The sequence below is a fragment of the Oncorhynchus kisutch genome, linkage group LG25 (genome assembly GCF_002021735.2).
Source record: "Oncorhynchus kisutch isolate 150728-3 linkage group LG25, Okis_V2, whole genome shotgun sequence".
NCBI classification, from domain to species: Eukaryota; Metazoa; Chordata; class Actinopteri; order Salmoniformes; family Salmonidae; genus Oncorhynchus; species Oncorhynchus kisutch.
Genome location: NC_034198.2, coordinates 15412076 through 15420727, shown reverse-complemented (window position 1 = coordinate 15420727; position 8652 = coordinate 15412076). Strand labels below are relative to the sequence as shown.

Here is an 8652-nt window from a genome sequence, read left to right as displayed (position 1 = left end):
TTACAACCAGAGTCAACACGCAGCAGAGAAATACACTGGCCCAAATAACACCCTGTTCCCTACATTGGGCGGTTGTTAAAAGTAGTACACTAGGGAATAGGGTGCCATTTAGAAAAATGGACGTTTCCAGAAAGAACAGTGTTGCTCAAATGTTGTGGATTGTTATGTGTTGCATAAGGGCTATGTGTGCTCACACACACATACAAACATAAATTGGGGCAGGGCCGTGTATGGTGCCGAAATGACGATTAAAACAATTGAGTACACACACACACACACCTTATCACATACACTCTCATACACTTATTGTATCTTTATTATCTTATTAATATGGTGCTGTCTGGGGCACTGGGTTAGGACCATATACAGTAGAAACTTCTCCCCTAACCCCCCCCCCCCCCCCCCCCCCACACACACACACACACACACACACACACACACAATTAGGTGACAGGTCTAAATGGTGATAAGCAATAGACAATGACCCATTCTGCCATTCTCCCTTGAAATGTAGAGGTAAAGGTAAAAAATAAGAACGAATATTGTAAAAAACTCTCTCGATCCCATAATAATACCAACACAATGCTTTTAATTCCATGAGGGGTAGAAAAACGGTGTATTCTTCAGGGAGAAGGAGAGAAATAGCCTACAGACACTTTGTGTAAATAAATTCAGGAGGGAGGAGAGAGAAAGTGGGGGAGGAGGGAGGGAAAAGGAGGAGGGAGAGAATGTGGAGAGGAAAACATTGACAATCCTCCATGTTTAAAAACATAAAAAGGAAAGTCACCGACTGAAACCGTTTTCAGATGATGTGTTTTCTACAGCTCAATGGAAAACGTCTCTAAATCCACAAACACAAAACACACACACGTAACCGGTGTCAAATGGCTAGCTGGTTAGCAGTGCGTGCTACTAGTGTTTAAATCGGTGACGTCACTCGCTCTGAGACCTTGAAATAGTTGTTTCCCTTGCTCTGCAAGGAGCAGCAGCTTTTGTGGAGCGATAGGTAACCATGCTTCTTGGGTGACTGTTGATGATGTGTTCAGAGGGTCCCTGGTTTAAGCCCAAGTTGGGGCGAGGAGCGGGATGGAAGCAATACAGTTACACACACAGACACTAGATACCATGCTGGCAGTGTAGAGCCCTTTAGAGGAGGAGAGAAACGACACACAGACATTAGATACCATGCTGGTAGTGTAGAGCCCTGTAGAGGAGGAGAGAAACGACACACAGACACTAGATACCATGCTGGCAGTGTAGAGCCCTTTAGAGGAGGAGAGAAACGACACACAGACACTAGATACCATGCTGGTAGTGTAGAGCCCTGTAGAGGAGGAGAGAAACGACACACAGACACTAGATACCATTCTGGCAGTGTAGAGCCCTGTAGAGGAGGAGAGAAACGACACACAGACACTAGATACCATGCTGGCAGTGTAGAGCCCTTTAGAGGAGGAGAGAAATGACACACAGACACTAGATACCATGCTGGCAGTGTAGAGCCCTGTAGAGGAGGAAAGACACGACACACAGAGCTGTGTCATACATTGTCACACAACATCCAGCGGTTCTCTCACAACAGACCCCACCCATTTAGGGGATTTCCATAGAGGTGACGATGATGTAGTTTAGGCATGTGGAAGGGACACGCCCACTTATGCCTTTAGACTTTTCCTTTCTGACATCTTCCAGCTGCGACAGAGAGAGACAGTGTGGTGTCATTCTCACGGCATAATACTGTCAAACTGATTCATTGATTGATTGATTGACTGGTTGATTGCTAAAGTGTTTAAACTATACAGTACATGTATATACGTCTGCACTCACTAATGGGATAGGCCACTGGACAGAACTATCATTGCAGGATTTGCACAGGGCATTGAGAAAAATGATTTGATTGGCCAGTATACTTACAGTAGCAGGAAGGATATTGGTAAAACCAATGACTTCAGATATGGAGATGTCCTCTGGCTCTGTCAGAGCCTGGAAAGGAAAGAGTCTGGAAAGGAAAGACATGGTCAGCACACACGCGCGCGCGCACACACACACACATGCACGCACGCACGCACACACGCACACACGCACACACAGAGAAGAACAAAGACCCTAACAGTGCAATGTGGGTCATGTGATAGATGTATGTAAATGTTAAGTATCACATGGGGATTACAAGCACCAGATTACAGAACAACTAATGGAGTATCGTGTGTGTGTGTGTGGATTAAATATAGACATCTGTAATAAAGAAACTGACATGTCCCATCTCCTATATGGCGAGAGAAAGTAGTGGGGAGCTTTAGCTAAGTGGGCTATTGTGATACACACAGTAAATTTATGTTCAATACCTAGATACACACGCACATTCTGCCACTCACAGTGATGTGTTGCAGGCAGAAGAAAGCAGGGTCAGAGGGGGACTGAGAGATTTCTCAAACACCGCTGAGTCGTGACTTTTCACCTTCAGGGAGCAATGAACTTTTGACCTCTGAGAGAAGGTAGGGTGGAGCTGGGTGACATCACTAGACACCTGACCTTTTTTTTATTTTAATTACCCCTTTTTCACCCCAATTTCGTGGTATCCAATTGTTGTAGTAGCTACTATCTTGTCTCATTGCTACAACTCCCGTAGGGGCTCGGGAGAGACGAAGGTTGAAAGTCATGCGTCCTCCGATACACAACCCAACCAGCCGTACTGCTTCTTAACACAGCGCGCATCCAACCCGGAAGCCAGCCGCACCAATGTGTCGGAGGGTACACCGTGCACCTGGCAACCTTGGTTAGCGCTCACTGCGCCCGGCCCGCCACAGGAGTCGCTGGTGCGCGATGAGACAAGGACATCCCTACCGACCAAGCCCTCCCTAACCCGGACGACGCTAGGCCAATTGTGCGTCGCCCCACGGACCTCCCGGTCGCGGCAGGTTACGACAGAGCCTGGGCGCGAACCCAGGGACTCTGATGGCACAGCTGGCGGTGCAGTAGTTAGCAGACAGTTAACGCATTCCTCTTAAAGCTAGGTAAGACTACAACATATCACAGTCATAAAATGTGTCCTCGATAAAGCCACTACCAACAAAGTCAATGTTAATAAGAAATGTTTTCAGAAGATGGGCAGGGACTCAGCTGTCCTGATTTAGGGGGAAGCTCATTCCACCATAGGGGTGCCAGGAAAGAGAACAGCTTTGACTGGGATGAGCGGGAGCTGGCCCATCATAGGGGTGGGAGAGCCAAGAGGACTCGACGTTCCTAAAGTTTAAAGAGAGAGAGGCAGGAAGACTCACTGATTCACTGTTGTACAGGGAGGAGAAGCGACACTTGCCAGTCTTGCAAGGGTCAGATGTACTGGTGAGGGTTGAACGACGGGTGGAGCACATGAAGCTGCTATAACGATCTCTGGTAGGAACACACAGCAACACACCCATACATGGGATGTACTTACTGATTGCCAGAGAGAGCGAGAGAGCGAGAGAGAGAGAGAGAGAGAGAAGATTCATTGCATTGAGCCAGAGAGCTGATGGTAGGTTTAAGGTTGTCTAATCTACAGTATAAAAACTCCATCTGACATCTATTTCTAATCATCGTAAAGACTATTAAAGGGTTAGAGATTAGAGGTCACTAGGAACAGAGTAGATATGCATATTAAACTGCCACACCAGTAGAAATCCACTTTTTCGAGCGGAAAAATGAAGGCCAGAGCTTACCCATGATGTTGCACAACGATTTAAATCAAATCAAAATGTATTAGTTGCGTACGCAATTAGGCAGGTGTTATATTGCGTGTGCAGTGAAATGCTTATGTTACTAGCGCATAACAATTAAATAAAATGTCAATGATTAAAAAGGGGGAAAAAAATACAAAAAATTAAGAACCGCGGGACCAATCTAATTAACATTCCTAATAACACTGTAGCAGTAATCAAATGCTATCTATAGCACAGGAGGTTGGTGGTTCTTTAATTGGGGAGGATGGGCTCATGGTAATGGCTGGAGCAGAATATGTGGAATGGTATCAAATACATCAAACACATGGATTCCATGTGTTTGATGCCATTCCATTCCCAACATACTGGCCATTATTATGAGCCCATACCCACCACCCCAAAAAATATATAAATTGCTTTGTCAATGTGCACAATAATCTGTGCTTCAGTCTGCTCAACTGCAGCCTATTGACAACAACCACAGCTGCAGGTAGCCTATGCACTCTGATCCCATCCAGGCCTGGCCAGGGGAAACTAGCATGTATCTATATGTATCTATAGCCTAAAATAGGCCAATTTATTTGTGTTCTGAGAAAATGTGAAAGTGATCAAATGTGGTTTATAGTCACACTCACGGTGGATAGGCCTTTTTCATCCAAAATGATTGACTGGAATTAATCAGTCATTACAGTAGTGATGACATACTGTATGAGAACCTTTTTAATTACAGATACATAGGCCTACACGATGCAATCCTGCATACAGCGGAGTTCAGACCTGTTCTTTTTTTGTCCAACTGCAGTTGCAGTCTCGGTCGGTGTAAAGAGTTCTAATGTTTTCATCCTCCCTTGGGAAATGTTTGTCCAGGTGTTTTTTTTGTTGTTGTTTGTTTTAAACCATATGACCAAATGTATGTAGTTCTGTCCTTGAGCCGTTCTTGTTCATTTATGTTCTGTATTGTGTCATGTTTTATATTGTGTGGGCCCCCAGGAAGAGTAGCTGCTGCTTTCGCAACAGCTAATGGGGATCCTAATAAAATACTAAAATAACAGTACCATTACTGAATAGAAGCATAATCTTCTCCCATAATAGCCCATAGAAAAAGACGTTTATTTTACAGCTGATGTCATACGCTACAACTAGGGTCCGGAGTTGGTTAGCCTACTACCAGATCAGGAAAAACTGGGTAAGCATATAATGTGAACGTCTAGCAACCCAAAGGTTGAGTGTTGAAATCGCAATTTAGCAACTTTGAAAATACCAATTACTTTTTAGCTACTTTGCAAATTCTTAGCATGTTAGCTAACCCTTCTCCTAAACCTTAACCTAACTCCTAACCCTAACCTCAATATAAGTAATACAATAAAAAAATAAATCCCTATCAAAATCGGTCAGTTTCGGCAAGAGATCTGTTTATTTGCAGGGGCTGCATTTCAATCCAATCAATCCAGAGCTAGTTTCCGTCCTCCTCCTGGTACATTGACTTCAATTCAAAACCTAGAAGGCTCATGGTTCACTCCTTTCCATAGACTTACATAGTAATTATGACAACTTCCGGAGGATGTCCTCCAGCCTAACAGAGCTCTTGCAGCATAAACTGACATGTTGTCCACCAAATAAAAGGATCAGAGAATGAATCTAGTACTGAAAGCATAAGCTACAGCTAGCTAGCGCTGCAGTGCATAACATGTGTATTTGACTCAAAAGTAGAGAAAGACAATAGTTGAACAGTTTTAAACAAATGAATGTCTTCAAAAATTAAGCAGAAGCAAGATAGATGAGAGAGCGCTAGCTATATAGGTTGTATTTTTTTTAACTTTCACTTTCACTTAGCTAACAAATGTAGCTAGCTGGTTTAGCTTAAAAGAAAACACCCGGCTCAAACGGAGAGGGATGTTAGCTAACTGGCTATGGCTATCTAACACTGGAACACTTTCAAGTCAAGGTAAGCTTTTGGTTTTATTAATTTATTGCCACCGACTGATGTGTTGTGCACTGATGTCCACAAGCGAAGTGAAAAGGTGAGAGGAGGAGAGTGCGTATATAGTTGTGAGAAGGAATTATATATACAATGATGAAAGTGATCATACTGTTTTTATGTGGCTGCTATGAAAGTGAACTATAGTGGTTCCTCCATTAAAAGTTGCATGCTGCCGCAGCATTCTGTGGCACGTCATTTAATTCTCAACCATTTTTTTCTGTTACTGTTATTGCTAGTTTGACCCTCAGAGGGCATCTTTGAGAAGCATTTGATAGTATTCCGTATTGGCATTACCAGAGAATTTCTAAAAACTTTTTTGTAATAACATAGTATATGGGATTGATTTTAAGAAATTTGGCTTAATTCATTTGAATCTCTTGAGGCTAGGGGGCAGAATTTTCACTTTTGGATAAATAGCATGCCCAATTTCAACTTCCTGCTACTCATGCCAAGAATATAAGATATGCATATTATTCATAGATTTGGATAGAAAACACTCTGAAGTTTCTAAAACTGTTTGAATCATGTCTGTGAGTATAAAATAACTGTTCAGAATCTTTTTTCTTTTAGCCTCTCTCTGTTCCGATTTGTTATTGCCAAGGGATATTTCTTAGGAACCTGTTTTCAGTTCCTACTGCTTCCACTGGATGTCACCAGTCTTTGGAATTTGGTTGAGGTTATTCCTTTGTGCAATGAAGAAGTAGGCCAACTAGGAACTGGGTACACTTTTGTGAGTTTTGTGAGTTTTGTGAAGACATGAAAAGGGGCGCTGGTTTGTTTTCATTCCTGTATTGAACACAGATTGCCCAGTCTACAATTTGATCGATTATTAACGTTTAAAAATACCTAAAGTTGCATTACAAAAGTAGTTTGAAATATTTTGGCAAAGTTTATAGGCAACTTATGAAATATTTTGTAGTGACGTTGTGTTTTTTGTAAGCTGTTTTTTTCTGGATCAAACGCGCTTTATAAATGGATATTTTGGATATATATGGACGGAATTAATCGAACAAAAAGGACCAATTGTGATGTTTATGGGACATATTGGAGTGCCAACAAAAGAAGCTCAAAGGTAATGCATGTTTTACATTTTATTTCAGCATTTTGTGTAGCGCCTGCAGGGTTGAAATATGCTAACTCCTTTGTTTACTGCTGGTGCAGATGGTGCAGGCTATCAGATAATAGCTTCTTATGCTTTTGCCAAAAAGCATTTTAAAAATCTGACATGTTGGCTGGATTCACAACAAGTGTAGCTTTAATTGAGTATCTTACATGTGTGATTTAATGAAAGTTTGAATTTTATAGTATTTTATTTGAATCAGGCGCTCTGCATTTCCCCTGGCAATTGGCCAGTTGAGACATTTGCGTCCCGCCTATCCCTAACTAGTTTTAATATTATGGTGTTTCTATTCAGAAAAAAAAAACCCTAACGGTTTCCATTAGAATGGAACTGAAAATATGGCGCTGAACAACATGACGGTCGGCAGTACAGTACTGGGCTATTTAGCTAAAAAAATCCCTGTATCGTGCGGACGGGAGACCGGGGTTCAATCCCCAACAGGGAGGAAGGAGGAGGCTGTCTTTGTTCTTAACTGATTCCACATGTGTTATTTCATAGTTGTGATGTCTTCACTATTATTCTACAATGTAGAAAATAGTAAATATATAAGAAAAATCCTGGAATGAGTAGGTGTGTCCAAACATTTGACTGGTACTTGCTTAATTAATTAGAATAATATTATGGTGTTTCTATTCCATGACAAGACAAAAACCCTCAGGGTTCCGTTAGAATGGAATGGAAAATATGGCGCTGTACAACGTGACAGTTGGGAGTAGGCTACAGGATTGGAGGATTCTAAAATGGTTTGCCTTCATTAGACAACTTTGTTCCAATATTTCTGTAAATCAGTGATATTTATTCCCATAGTAATTCGTTATGGATCCGTAACTAAATCAACATTGCATTTTGAAAGAGTGTTGTTTATCATTATTTTATTAACAAGATGTGTTTGCGGGGAAAGTAGGAGACTGGGGTTCACATTCCTGTGGGGGAGGGGTGAGTAGGCTGTCCTTGTAAATGAGAATTAGTTCTTAACTGATTCCATATGTGTTATTTCATAGTTGTTTGCGTGTGACTGGGGGTGTATTCATTCCACCGATTCCGTTGAAAAACGTTTCTTAAATGGAAGCAAACAGAACCAAACGGGGATAAACATACCTGAATTTCTCTAATAGAAACTCTCATTTGCAATTGTTGCACTAAAGATTACAATCTAGATCAGCTGGATGCAGGCAAGAGTGTGCAAGACGTTATTGAAAGTGCCACTGTCACCTTGATTACAAAAAATTCTCTTGACCTGTGCACCTACAGTTTAAGTCGGAAGTACACTTAAGTTGGAGTCATTAAAACTTGTTTTTCAACCACTCCACAAATGTGCTGTTAACAAACTATAGTTTTGGCAAGTCGGTTAGGACATCTACTTTGTGCATGACAAGTCATTTTTCCAACAATTCCAACTTATATTTCACTGGATCACAATTCCAGTGGGTCAGAAGTTTACATACACTAAGTTGACTGTGCCTTTAAACAGCTTGGAAAATTCCAGAAAATTATGTCATGGGTTTAGAAGCTTCTGATAGGCTAATTGACATCATTTGAGTCAATTGGTGGTGTACCTGTGGATGTATTTCAAGGTCTACCTTCAAAATCAGTGCCTCTTCAATTGACATCATGGGAAAATCAAAAGAAATCAGCCAAGACCTCAGAAAAAAAATTGTAGACCTCCAGAAGTCTGGTTCATCCTTGGGAGCAATTTCCAAATACCTGAAGGTACCACATTCATCTGTACAAACAATAGTACGCAAGTATAAACACCATGGGACAATGCAGCTGTCATACCGCTCAGGAAGGAGACGCTTTCTGTCTCCTAGAGATGAACGTACTTTGGTGCAAAAAGTGCAGATCAATCACAG

The 8652-nt window shown here is 41.7% G+C and overlaps 2 long non-coding RNA genes across 2 annotated transcripts in view; one reads left to right on the top strand and one right to left on the bottom strand.

Moving 5' to 3' along the window:
- Positions 1–420: 420 nt before the first annotated feature.
- Positions 421–3968, bottom strand: LOC109870602 (uncharacterized). The gene is made up of 3 exons (XR_002252187.2): positions 3279–3968; positions 1915–1999; positions 421–1692 (listed from the first exon to the last, which is right to left on the bottom strand). It is a non-coding gene; the product is annotated as an uncharacterized LOC109870602 (long non-coding RNA).
- The window catches only part of LOC109870603 (uncharacterized), a 52223-nt gene continuing 46766 nt past the window's right edge, over positions 3196–8652 (top strand). Inside the window, exon 1 of the long non-coding RNA XR_002252188.2 lies at positions 3196–3393. This is a non-coding gene — a long non-coding RNA (uncharacterized LOC109870603). The remainder of the gene's footprint in view (positions 3394–8652) is intronic.